This window comes from Drosophila suzukii, unplaced genomic scaffold (genome assembly GCF_043229965.1).
Source record: "Drosophila suzukii unplaced genomic scaffold, CBGP_Dsuzu_IsoJpt1.0 scf_11, whole genome shotgun sequence".
Lineage (NCBI taxonomy): Eukaryota > Metazoa > Arthropoda > Insecta > Diptera > Drosophilidae > Drosophila > Drosophila suzukii.
The window spans coordinates 290,195-304,937 of NW_027255898.1; the positions used below are offsets into that span (position 1 = coordinate 290,195).

General features: G+C 40.8%; 1 pseudogene; it reads right to left on the reverse strand.

Moving 5' to 3' along the window:
* Positions 1–8,875: 8,875 nt before the first annotated feature.
* Positions 8,876–11,378, reverse strand: LOC139354621 (kelch-like protein diablo; annotated as a pseudogene).
* Positions 11,379–14,743: the final 3,365 nt, after the last annotated feature.

The window sequence follows — 14,743 nt, forward strand, 5'->3', positions numbered from 1 at the left end:
TCAACCAAATATTATCTGAAATGTATTAGTCTTGTAAATACCTATCGATTGACCATGCTACGCCTACTCTACTCTACTACTCAGAGCCAGACAATGCGAAATGTTTTTACGCGTATGTATGTATGTAAATAGTTGCCGGCCGAACTTAGCGGCAAAGAAAAAAGCCCTGCCGGCGCTCAGAGAGAGCAAAGTGCGCGGCTAACTTATTCTATTGAATAATGAACCCTTTATCCATTTGTCCCATTGACGGGCAAAAACCTTTAAAGATCTGTACATCTTTATTTATCTCTTTCAAAGAATATGAATTAGCTTAATAAATACCTATAGATTGTCCCAAAAAAACTCTTCCGTTTTCAGTTCAATGCTCTCAAACCAAAGTAGTTAGGACAAGCCTTGACACTACCCTGCAGTTCCACAATTGAGTTAAGCGCCCAATCATCACGATGCCGACTGCGACAACCAGAGCTGAGCGCAACGGCGGCAAAGCGACGCACTCTAAGTCAGGTCCGCAAAGAGAACGCACAAAAAGTAATTTTGGGCTCTTCCTCTCTCGCCATGTCTCAGACGGAAAAGTGCGTGTGAAGGAGGACCAGCAACTAAAATATATAGACTTTTGTGCACCCTTGCCTTTTGAATAATGCGACATTTGTTCGTAAATGATAAAACAACCATTTAAAATAATAGGTTTCTGTTTTAAAATATTTGTATTTCTTAAAAAAAATGTATAGGTTTATTAATATTATTTAATAATATGTGAAGTTTTAAGAATATATTTTTATAAACCGATTTGCATAGTCGGATATGTCTATAAATACCCTGCTTTTATGTGCAAGATGCATAGACCAAACGGGACATGCCAAAAAACAGAACAACAACGGATTAGCGGAACCGTTGTTGTTGCTTGTTGTTTTTCTGGAAGGCACGCGTCTTTTTTCGTCTTTTTCACTTGCGTTTACTTACGAGTATGTGAAGGAGTTAGAATTGCACGCAATTACGTAGTTAAATAAAATAAACCAGTGGTTTAAAAGTGATACCTATACGATTCCCATGTAAGTCTGTCGCAGACCATTATTTATTTAATCAGTGAGAGTAAAAACAAGTTAATGTGTATTAATAAAATGGAAAATACAAGATTCCCAAAAAAACACGTGGCGGAAAAAAAATAGCTGTGAAAAATTTTAATTTTTGACGTGAAAAACAACAAATGATGCATATAAATAAACAAATGAATGAATCTGTGAAAAAATTTGAAAATCTTATTGAGTTCTAAGTTCCTTGGGACCAAAAATAAGAGATGTTTGTTTTTATAACTTATGATTTTTATACCCGTTACTCGTAGACTAAAAGGGTATACTAGATTCGTCGGAAAGTATGTAACAGGCAGAAGGAAGCGTTTCCGACCCCATAAAGTATATATATTCTTGATCAGGATCACTAGCCGAGTCGATCTAGCCGTGTCCGTCTGTCCGTCTGTCTGTCCGGATGAACGCTGAGATCTCGGAAACTATGAGAGCTAGGCTATTGAGATTTGGCGTACAGATTCCTGAGCTTCTTACGCAGCGCAACTTTGTTTCAGTAGACTGCCACGCCCACTCTAACGCCCACAAACCGCCCAAAACTGTAACTCCTACAGTTTTGATGCTAGATAGAAAATTTTAACTGAAATGTATTGTTCTTATCAATACCTATCGATTGACCCAAAAAAAAGTTTGCCACGCCCACTTAAACGCCCACAAACCGCGAAAACCTGTGACGCCCACAATTTGCATGCTAGATAAAAAATTTTAACTGAAATGTATTGGTGTCGTCAATACCTATCGATTGATCCAAAAATAAATTTGCCACGACCACTCCAACGCCCATAACGCGTAAGTCTGTCTACCGCCGGTAGGTGGCGCATTTTAATCTCGCTTTGCTGCTTGCATATCTCCATTTCCCTTTGAGTAACGGATATCTGATAGTCGAGGTACTCGACTATAGCGTTCTTCCATGTTTTTATTTGTTTATTTTAAAATTTGAGCTCGGGGGTTTCCGGTGTTATCGGGGTCGCTGGCACCTCCTCCTCAGCATCTGGTGCCGGCGTTGCCTTTTTTTTGGTACAACTCAAGTTTTTAACGCACCGCATTGCCTTCTGCAGCGCCTTTTCGGGAGGCTCCGAGGGATTGCATCTAGTATTAGAAAAAAATTAGTTTTAAAAATAAAACAAGACGAGAATAAAAACGAGTGACCGAAAGTAATCGTTGTTTGTAAGATTTATTTATAATAAAAGAAATGTTATCTTTGGCATTCAATGTAAAAATCCCAGAAGTCTTTTAAAAATTAAACTTAAAAACAATAGTTACTTTCAGCCTCAATAAAAACTTACTTAATAAGTAAGTTGTGGGACAGAACAAGTTCCTCGGATAATATGCTTAAGATGGAACGATTTAGCCTTCCATTTTTTTATAGATTTACCTTCAGACTTGTCTAAAAATATAAGAAAATGCAAAAAATATTTTTTATCTAGCATGAAAATTGTGGGCGTCACAGGTTTTCGCGGTTTGTGGGCGTTAAAGTGGGCGTGGCAAACTTTTTTTTGGGTCAATCGATAGGTATTGATGAGAACAATACATTTCAGTCAAAATTTTTAAATTAAATTTTAAATATTTAAAATTATTCTAGCATCAAAACTGTAGGAGCCACAGTTTTGGGCGGTTTGTGGGCGTTAGAGTGGGCGTGGTACTGTGCCGAAGCAAACTTGCGCTGCGTAAGAAGCTCAGGAATCTGCACGCCAAATCTCAATAGCCTAGCTCCCATAGTTTCCGAGATCTCAGCGTTCATCCGGACGGACAGACAGACGGACAGACGGACAGACCGACATGGCTAGATCGACTCGGCTAGTGATCCTGATCAAGAATATATATACTTTGTGGGGTCGGAAACGCTTCCTTCTGCCTGTTACATACTTTCCGACGAATCTAGTATACCCCTTTACTCTACGAGTAACGGGTATAAAAAATAAAAACAAGGGTGCAGTAATTTAACATCACTACAGCTACGGTTGTGATGGTAAATTAAATAAGAGCATTAAAAAATATACAAATATACAAGAAATAAAAACAAGTACACAAGAAATAACAAGGAAGAACGCTATAGTCGAGTACCTCGACTATCAGATACCCGTTACTCAAAGGGAAATGGAGATATGCAAGCAGCAAAGCGAAATTAAAATGCGCCACCTACCGGCGGTAGACAGATTTAAGCGTTATGGGCGTTAGAGTGGGCGTGGCAAATTTATTTTTGGATCAATCGATAGGTATTGACGACACCAATACATTTCAGTTAAAATTTTTCATCTAGCATCCAAATTGTGGGCGTCACAGGTTTTCGCGGTTTGTGGGCGTTAAAGTGGGCGTGGCAAACTTTTTTTTAGGTCAATCGATAGGTATTGATGAGAACAATACATTTCAGTTAAAATTTTCTATCTAGCATCAAAACTGTAGGAGTTTCAGTTTTGGGCGGTTTGTGGGCGTTAGAGTGGGCGTGGCAGTCTACTGAAACAAACTTGCGCTGCGTAAGAAGCTCAGGAATCTGTACGCCAAATCTCAATAGCCTAACTCTCATAGTTTCCGAGATCTCAGCGTTCATCCGGACAGACAGACGGACAGACGGACAGACGGACAGACGGACAGACGGTCAGACGGACAGACGGACAGACGGACAGACGGACAGACGGACAGACGGACAGACGGACATGGCTAGATCGACTCGGCTAGTGATCCTGATCAAGAATATATATACTTTATGGGGTCGGAAACGCTTCCTTCTGCCTGTTACATACTTTCCGACGAATCTAGTATACCCTTTTACTCTACGAGTAACGGGTATAAAAATTAAACAAAGGTGCGGTAATTTAACATCTCTACAGCTATGGTTGTGATGGTAAATTAAAGAAGAGCATTAAGAATAAACAAATATATAAGAAAATCCGATATCTGGAATCTATTAAAGAAGTTCTCTTCATAGGTGAAATTCGACCCTCACACTGTCCGACTACCCTACGTCGAGGAAATACACACACACACCAACATAACACTCACACGATTGCAAGTATTTATATAGACAAACAATTATACATTATTTTGCCCACACTGCTAGTCCATAAAACTAAAGTCAAAATTTTTTCAGACATTCTTCACCTCCACACAAGGAATCACCAAATACGATATAAGTAAACCTTAATACGTAAGCGATAAATTAATTTCTAAGAAATTATTGAAATAAGAAAGTAAAGAGTAGATGTCGAAACTCAATAAAGTAAAAAATATACTTCCAAGTAGCAGAATCAGAACTAGACAGAGTGGAAGTTAGCCAGACATTAGGGAAGAACCTATTATTGCTGATCAGATAATTTTACGACTTCCATCTGTTAGTATGAGTTCCTCAGACACGTCAACAGTTAACACCAGCATTAATTCGGCCGAAGTTTATGCGTCCTTACGCATCCCAGACGCTATTAAATTTTTACCGGAATTTAATGGGGACTCGAAATTACTAAGTGATTTTATTAATAACGTAGAAGAAATTTTAATGCTCATAAGGGGGACAGACCAGACTCCGTATGGGCAATTTTTGCTACGGTCCACTAAGAACAAAATAGTAGGAAAAGTCAAAGATGTGCTAACGGCTTCAGAGGCTGGCCTTAATTGGGATGAAATTAAAGAGGCATTAATTTTGCATTGTTCCGACAAAAGGGATGAACATACTCTTTCCATCGAATTTCACGGACTGATACAGAAACAATTGTCAGTTCAAAAGTTGTTCGACCAGATCATAGATATAAAAACTGTCCTTTTCAAACTAATTGACACTAAAGAAACCGACCCTAATCTAGCTAGAGCAAAAAAATCGATATTTGCGGGAACTTGCTTAAACACCTTCTTAATGGGTATGAGAGGCCAACTAGGGGGGACGACTAGGGCTATGAAACCAACCAATCTGCAGGAAGCATACAATTGGGCAATAAAGGAGAGAAACATATTTTTGCAAGGAACCCAGACTAGCACTAACCAACGTAATAATTATCAGTCTAGGGACTGATAACAATAGATTACAATATAACGACAGAAATAGTAGGAGAGACGAAGTAAGGCGATATACAAATTATACTACCGATACAGAAACTACCGATACTCTGGACGGAATACAGAACGCAGTAATTCTAGTGGCAGGAATAGGGAAGTTCCGGCAATTATGCCGAAGCAGGAATCAACCCGTAGATCAAGCTACCCTAACACTAGATCTACTGCCAGATTACACAACAAACAACAGGAAAGACAGGAGAATATTCATGAAGATTCAAATTTTTGGGGCAGAGCCTCAAAGTCCAAACAGGATACTTAAACCAAGTGAGCCATGGGTGCCTATTTCCCTGCATTGTCCTAACTCCATTCAAAGATGGCACACCATTGAAATTTTTAATAGACACTGGGGCAACTATGTCCTTCATAGACCCCTTGAAAATTCCGCAAAATGATCAAAAAAAAATCAATACCCCTATTCCAATTAAAACAGTACTGAGAGTCCATTTTATTGAAAAGAAAACAGAAGTCAAACTTTTTAACAATTCAAATGAGGAAAGAAAATTCGATATGTTTATATTCCATTTCCACGATTTCTTCCAGGGACTTATAGGAATGGATATTTTACAACAGATTATCGCAGTTGCTGATATTCCAAAAATACAACTTCAATCAATAGTTGGCAACCTGAAATTATATCAAGAACAGAATGTGGCCACCGGAGTACACGTAATCGACGAGGAGTCGACAACTACTCTGAAGAAAAACAAAACCTATTTGTAGATTCTCGAATAAAGGTGAATGAATTCGCCCCATCTGATTATTTGGAAGCTAGACCGACACTTGATTATATAACTAAAGGAAAAAGTTATAAGTCAAATAGCTTCGAACTCTTAAGGACAGACCATCTAAACGACGAAGAAAAGACAGAACTTAAGAAACTAACAAAGAAATTCCCCAATCTTTTCTATCAACAAAGCGACCCTCTTACTTTTACGAATCTTGTAAAGCATAAAATTAAACTAACGGACGAAAATCCAATATATACTAAACCTTTCAGGTACAGCCACATTTAATCACAGGAAGTGCGAAGACACAGCCCATGGAGTGCTCCAGTCTTTTTGGTCTCAAAAAAGATGGACGCTTCGAACAAAAAGAAATGGAGGCTTGTAATAGATTACAGGAAACTTAATAAGAAGACAATTAAAGACAAATATCCAATGCCAAATATAAACGAGGTACTAGATAGAATAGGAAGAGCAAAATACTTTACAGCTCTAGATCTGACAAGTGGTTACCACCAGGTGGAAATGAAGCCCGAAGATACTGAAAAAACCGCCTTTTCAGCAGAAGGCGGCCACTTTGAGTTCATTCGGATGCCATTCGGGTTGACTAACGCCCCAGCCACATTTCAAAGAGTAATGGATAACGTATTAGCCGACCTAAACGGCAAATGCTGTCTGATATACCTAGACGACATAATTGTTTTCTCACCCTCTCTCCAAGAACACATGACCCACTTGAGCCAAATTTTCGAAAAACTATCAAAAGCTAGACTTAAACTTCAACCAGAAAAATCCGAATTTTTAAGGAAAGGAATCGAATACCTAGGACACGTAGTTACGGATGAAGATGTTCGACCTAACCCAAAGAAGATAGAAGCCATTAAGGCATTTCCTATTCCCAAATCTAGAAAGGAAATCAAATCTGTTCTCGGACTTTTGGGGTATTATAGGAAGTTCATTAGAGATTTTGCGAAATTGACTAAGCCTCTAACCCAGAAATTAAAAGGAAAAGCACCGATAAAAATCGAAGCAGAGTTTACGGAAGCCTTAGAATTGTGTAAAACCTTATTGTGTAATGACCCAATTCTACGTTACCCGGATTTTACCAAACCCTTCATACTCACAACGGACGCTAGTAACGTAGCCATTGGTGCGGTATTATCACAGGGGAACGAAAACTCGGATAGGCCCGTTTCATTCGCAAGCAGAACCCTGTCCGACACGGAACTTACTCGACAGTCGAAAAAGAAATGTTGGCCATTATCTGGGCCTTACCTATGCAGAACCAAATTTTACCACCGAAAAGCTATCAGAAATTCTCCACGATACGTTAAGACTACAAAAAGCTTGTGCAATCTTAACTTCGGACGAAATTTTTGAATTAATTCGACCTATTTTTAAAGAACATTTCACCAAAACAAACAAATATAACGTGGTCCGCTGTAAAGAAATTCTTAGGGATATTCTAACAGAAGAAGAACAGGAAGCAGAAATTAAAAATTATCACATTAAATGCAATCACAGAGGAACTGAAGAGACCTTTAATAATCTTAGAAGAACTATCTACTTTCCAAAAATGCGGCAAGCAATATCAAAGTTTACTAATAATTGCGATGTCTGCCAAACGCTAAAATACGATAGACAACCTCAAAAACTAAAGTATGCAATTACCGAATCACCACCTAAACCCCTTTTGATAGTCCACATAGACCTATATACGATAAATGGAAAGACAATCTTAATCGCAATTGATAATTTTTCAAGATTCGCAGCGGGATATACAATCCCTGCAAGAGACTGCCTTAACACAACCAGGTCACTTCGAAATTTCATTAACACATATGGTATTCCTCAAAAACTTATTTTTGATCAAGGTGCTGAATTTTCGGGAAAATTATTCAGGGATTTCTGTAATCAATATAACATGGAAATCCATGTAACATCCTTCCAGCAATCTTCAAGTAACTCTCCAGTAGAGAGACTTCATTCCTCCTTAACGGAAATTTATAGAATAATCCTTAACAAGAAAAAACTCGAGAACCTATCTGTCGATCATGATGACATACTAACGGAAACATTTATAACGTACAACAATTCTATACATTCAGTAACCAAGCACACCCCACACGAACTTTTCACTGGTAGAACACACACATTCAATAAGGAAATAAAATTTAACAACGAACACGACTACTTACAACAGCTTAAAGCCTTTAAGGAAAAACTATACGCTCAAGTGCAGAAAGACACAATTGAGCAGAAAACATCAAGAACACAGAACCAAAATTTGAACCGAGCCGAACCCGTAGAAACAAAGCCGGACGACATTATTTTTAGAAAAGAAAATCGCCGAAACAAATTAACGGCACGCTTTACAAAACATACTGTTTTGGAAGACCTGGGAGACACCCTTATTACTAAGAAACGTCAAAAATTACATAAGTCCAAAATTAAACAAGGAAGAACGCTATAGTCGAGTACCTCGACTATCAGATACCCGTTACTCAAAGGGAAATGGAGATATGCAAGCAGCAAAGCGAGACTAAAATGCGCCACCTACCGGCGGTAGACAGATTTAAGTGTTATGGGCGTTAGAGTGGGCGTGGCAAATTTATTTTTGGATCAATCGATAGGTATTGACGACACCAATACATTTCAGTTAAAATTTTTTATCTAGCATGCAAATTGTGGGCGTCACAGGTTTTCGCGGTTTGTGGGCCTTTAAAGATCTGTACATCTTTATTTATCTCTTTCAAAGAATATGAATTAGCTTAATAAATACCTATAGATTGTCCCAAAAAAACTTTTCCGTTTTCAGTCCAATGCTCTCAAACCAAAGTAGTTAGGACAAGCCTTTACACTAGAGCCAGAAAACGATATACATACATACATACATGTATGTGTTTATGCATGTGTGGATGTAAAAAATTGCAATCTAATATCCGCGGCAAATAGAATTCTTTCTGATTTTTTTTTCGAAAGAAGGCATGATTATGAGCTAGCTATTTCCATGAAATAACACCAGCAACATTTAGATATTAAGTTCTTTATAAAATATATATATATATGAGATTGCAGGTGTACGGGAGCGAAGGGGTTATGCTAACGCTGGGAAAGTCTAACAAACACGCGCTTCAGGCTCTACCAAATAAACAATTAACAATTAATACAATGCGATTATAATGCTAGACAATGGGGTGAAAGGGATTTAGTTGATTAGATTTGGCTTCGATTGCGGATATTGTTAGTAGAAATGCGGCGGCGGCAACGTTTGCGAGGGCAACGTCGTCGGCTGCTGCTCCCATCAGACAACAGAATCCTTGCGAATCCTGCACTCGAGATGTGTTCGGGGGGGAGAAAGAGACAAGACAACGGTATTTTATCAGCAATGGAAGGGCTAGGAGTTGGAATAGTTTCAGGGATTTTTTTGCTTAAAACTGTTTTCGCATCACATATAGTTCTCAGTCTGGGGGGCCCGCATAACGCCCACGCCGCCGCCCAGTCGGCTGTAGTTCATGCAGCCGCACAAACGCCATTGGTTCGTCTCTGGGTCGTAGACCTCGATGGTTTTCAAATCGGCGGACCCATCAAAACCGCCCACCGCATACAGCTGTCCATTCACGACGGCCAGGCCAACCCCACTGCGACGAGAGGTCATGGCCACGATGGGGCTCCAGGTGTTGGTCAGTGGATTGTAGCGCTCGGCGGACGAGAGCTCCATGCTATCGTACCGTCCGCCGACGGCGTAAATGTAGTTGTTGAAGACAGCGCAGCCCAGGTGCTTGCTTCGCGTGGACATTGGACTGACGGCCATTTGTTGTGTCTGGGATCGTATCGCTCAACAGTGTTCAACGGACGTTGTCCATCGGAGCCACCAATTGCATATAGGTATCCTCCAAGGACAGCTACCGCCACACCCAGCCGTCGTGTCATCGGGGCCACCTTTGACCATTTGTTCTCCTTGGGGTCGTACCGCTCCACATGATTGAAGCACTGAACGCCATCCTGGCCACCAACCGCATACAGAAAGCCGTCGAGCACGGCCACGCCCACGCTGGTGCGGCAGGAAGTGGTAGGCGCCACGTCGCAGGACCACTGATTGGTTTGCGGATCATACCGCTCGATGCTGTTTAGATAGCTCTGGCCGTCGTGACCGCCCACTGCATACAGCAAATCATTCAACACGGCCACGCCGACTCCGCAGCGCCGCTTGCTCATAGGAGCGACCATTTTCCAGTCATTTGTCTGCGGATCGAAGCGCTCCACGGAGGCTATGGCATCGTCGGAGCACAAGCCACCCACGGCAAACAGCACTTCACCTCGTCGGGTCGGATTGCGAGGTCTGGTGCGCGGACCCTGCATCAGCGGTCGCTCCTGCGGAAGCAGCAGATAGTTCTTGGCCTCGTCCACCAGATCCCGGCAGGCCTCGTCGCTGCGGACCAGGAGATCAGAGCCCACCGTGCCCACCAGGAACTTTGGGGAGAGTAGAGGCAGACGGACATGTTGTAGTACCTGTGCTAGGTGCTGTCGCCGCTCGGCGACATTGTACTTGAGCCAGGACATGACAGCGTTGAAGACCTGCTCCTCCGAGCGCACGTTCAGTTCGTCGCTGCAGATGATGTCCACCAACTGGCCGACGGGCAGCAGCAGAAACTCCTCGCTCTCCATCACCTCCTGGAAGTTGTGCTGCGTGAACGTGTCGGCTATTCGCAACAGTTCCCGGCAAGAGTGTGTGTCGGCAAAGGCGCGGATGCCCAGGCAGTTGGTGGGGTCCAATTGTCGCTTGAGGAACTCGCAGCAGATGTCTTGAATCTCAACCAGTTGCAGCAGACAGGCGGCGGGAAGGAGCGCCTGGACATTGGACTCCTCGACGATGATGTGGGCGGTGTAGCAAAAGTCAATAAGCAGCTCCATGGCGTTTTCGTCGATGTCGCGTATAGTGACCTCCGTCTGGCGCGATTCCTCCAGTTCGCCAGTGAACATGGCACAGAATTAAGAGCTGCAGGCGGACAGGATGACCCTGTGGGCGAAGATCTTCCGTCCGCCCACGTTCAGGACCACATCGCAGAGCTCCCGATGGCGCCGCAGCATATTGAGTTCCGTGATCGTGACCCTCGGATGTTTTTCGGAAGTGTGAGAGAGGCGGGCGGGCGACGGAGGTCGGTCCACTGCCGTCGATCCAACGGAGCCGCCACCAGCCGTGGAATTACCACCTGTTCCGGTGACAGCAGCATCCCGTGGTTGAGCGGTGGAGCCCGAGCCCGGCAGGTCGCCCATTCTGTTCGCTGCTAAGCGCAGCGGGCCGGAAGCAACCCAACCCCACACGGCGTCTATCTTTGCGTCTCTGTTCTCCACGGATACAAAGCACGTTCAGGGCCAGCTGCAGGCGGAAAATTTCGAAAATGCAGTCTTGCTGCTGGCTTAAAGCGACCACATCGAAGATTCCTGGCGCGAAATGCACTTTTCAGCAGTGAATGTCGTTTTTCTTTTTGGCCTGGAAAAGTCGAAACACACGATTGATACTACAAACGAAGCTATTCAACCAAATATTATCTGAAATGTATTAGTCTTGTAAATACCTATCGATTGACCATGCTACGCCTACTCTACTCTACTACTCAGAGCCAGACAATGCGAAATGTTTTTACGCGTGTATGTGTGTGTATGTAAATAGTTGCCGGCCGAACTTAGCGGCAAAGAAAAAAGCCCTGCCGGCGCTCAGAGAGAGCAAAGTGCGCGGCTAACTTATTCTATTGAATAATGAACCCTTTATCCATTTGTCCCATTGACGGGCAAAAACCTTTAAAGATCTGTACATCTTTATTTATCTCTTTCAAAGAATATGAATTAGCTTAATAAATACCTATAGATTGTCCCAAAAAAACTCTTCCGTTTTCAGTTCAATGCTCTCAAACCAAAGTAGTTAGGACAAGCCTTGACACTACCCTGCAGTTCCACAATTGAGTTAAGCGCCCAATCATCACGATGCCGACTGCGACAACCAGAGCTGAGCGCAACGGCGGCAAAGCGACGCACTCTAAGTCAGGTCCGCAAAGAGAACGCACAAAAAGTAATTTTGGGCTCTTCCTCTCTCGCCATGTCTCAGACGGAAAAGTGCGTGTGAAGGAGGACCAGCAACTAAAATATATAGACTTTTGTGCACCCTTGCCTTTTGAATAATGCGACATTTGTTCGTAAATGATAAAACAACCATTTAAAATAATAGGTTTCTGTTTTAAAATATTTGTATTTCTTAAAAAAAATGTATAGGTTTATTAATATTATTTAATAATATGTGAAGTTTTAAGAATATATTTTTATAAACCGATTTGCATAGTCGGATATGTCTATAAATACCCTGCTTTTATGTGCAAGATGCATAGACCAAACGGGACATGCCAAAAAACAGAACAACAACGGATTAGCGGAACCGTTGTTGTTGCTTGTTGTTTTTCTGGAAGGCACGCGTCTTTTTTCGTCTTTTTCACTTGCGTTTACTTACGAGTATGTGAAGGAGTTAGAATTGCACGCAATTACGTAGTTAAATAAAATAAACCAGTGGTTTAAAAGTGATACCTATACGATTCCCATGTAAGTCTGTCGCAGACCATTATTTATTTAATCAGTGAGAGTAAAAACAAGTTAATGTGTATTAAAAAAATGGAAAATACAAGATTCCCAAAAAAACACGTGGCGGAAAAAAAATAGCTGTGAAAAATTTTAATTTTTGACGTGAAAAACAACAAATGATGCATATAAATAAACAAATGAATGAATCTGTGAAAAAATTTGAAAATCTTATTGAGTGCTAAGTTCCTTGGGACCAAAAATAAGAGATGTTTGTTTTTATAACTTATTATTTTTATACCCGTTACTCGTAGAGTAAAAGGGTATACTAGATTCGTCGGAAAGTATGTAACAGGCAGAAGGAAGCGTTTCCGACCCCATAAAGTATATATATTCTTGATCAGGATCACTAGCCGAGTCGATCTAGCCGTGTCCGTCTGTCCGTCTGTCTGTCCGGATGAACGCTGAGATCTCGGAAACTATGAGAGCTAGGCTATTGAGATTTGGCGTACAGATTCCTGAGCTTCTTACGCAGCGCAACTTTGTTTCAGTAGACTGCCACGCCCACTCTAACGCCCACAAACCGCCCAAAACTGTAACTCCTACAGTTTTGATGCTAGATAGAAAATTTTAACTGAAATGTATTGTTCTTATCAATACCTATCGATTGACCCAAAAAAAAGTTTGCCACGCCCACTTAAACGCCCACAAACCGCGAAAACCTGTGACGCCCACAATTTGCATGCTAGATAAAAAATTTTAACTGAAATGTATTGGTGTCGTCAATACCTATCGATTGATCCAAAAATAAATTTGCCACGACCACTCCAACGCCCATAACGCGTAAGTCTGTCTACCGCCGGTAGGTGGCGCATTTTAATCTCGCTTTGCTGCTTGCATATCTCCATTTCCCTTTGAGTAACGGATATCTGATAGTCGAGGTACTCGACTATAGCGTTCTTCCATGTTTTTATTTGTTTATTTTAAAATTTGAGCTCGGGGGTTTCCGGTGTTATCGGGGTCGCTGGCACCTCCTCCTCAGCATCTGGTGCCGGCGTTGCCTTTTTTTTGGTACAACTCAAGTTTTTAACGCACCGCATTGCCTTCTGCAGCGCCTTTTCGGGAGGCTCCGAGGGATTGCATCTAGTATTAGAAAAAAATTAGTTTTAAAAATAAAACAAGACGAGAATAAAAACGAGTGACCGAAAGTAATCGTTATTTGTAAGATTATTTATAATAAAAGAAATGTTATCTTTGGCATTCAATGTAAAAATCCCAGAAGTCTTTTAAAAATTAAACTTAAAAACAATAGTTACTTTCAGCCTCAATAAAAACTTACTTAATAAGTAAGTTGTGGGACAGAACAAGTTCCTCGGATAATATGCTTAAGATGGAACGATTTAGCCTTCCATTTTTTTATAGATTTACCTTCAGACTTGTCTAAAAATATAAGAAAATGCAAAAAATATCGAGACGAAATTAGCAAACTTTTGTTTTCGATCACTTAATTTATTTTATTTTGTTGTAAAAAATTATTTATGTATTTTTTTTATTATTTATTAAATCATTTATTTATTTTGCAGATGCGGAAAAAATACCACTTTTCCAGGAACGGAAAATTAGAGATGTTTGAGATTTTTATTTAAATAGCCATGTTTGTTTACTTACACAAAAATAAAAATTGTGCTTTAATGTTATTAATACAAACAAGGAAGAACGCTATAGTCGAGTACCTCGACTATCAGATACCCGTTACTCAAAGGGAAATGGAGATATGCAAGCAGCAAAGCGAGACTAAAATGCGCCACCTACCGGCGGTAGACAGATTTAAGTGTTATGGGCGTTAGAGTGGGCGTGGCAAATTTATTTTTGGATCAATCGATAGGTATTGACGACACCAATACATTTCAGTTAAAATTTTTGTGGGCGTCACAGGTTTTCGCGGTTTGTGGGCCTTTAAAGATCTGTACATCTTTATTTATCTCTTTCAAAGAATATGAATTAGCTTAATAAATACCTATAGATTGTCCCAAAAAAACTTTTCCGTTTTCAGTCCAATGCTCTCAAACCAAAGTAGTTAGGACAAGCCTTTACACTAGAGCCAGAAAACGATATACATACATACATACATGTATGTGTTTATGCATGTGTGGATGTAAAAAATTGCAATCTAATATCCGCGGCAAATAGAATTCTTTCTGATTTTTTTTTCGAAAGAAGGCATGGTTATGAGCTAGCTATTTCCATGAAATAACACCAGCAACATTTAGATATTAAGTTCTTTATAAAATATATATATATATGAGATTGCAGGTGTACGGGAGGAAAGGG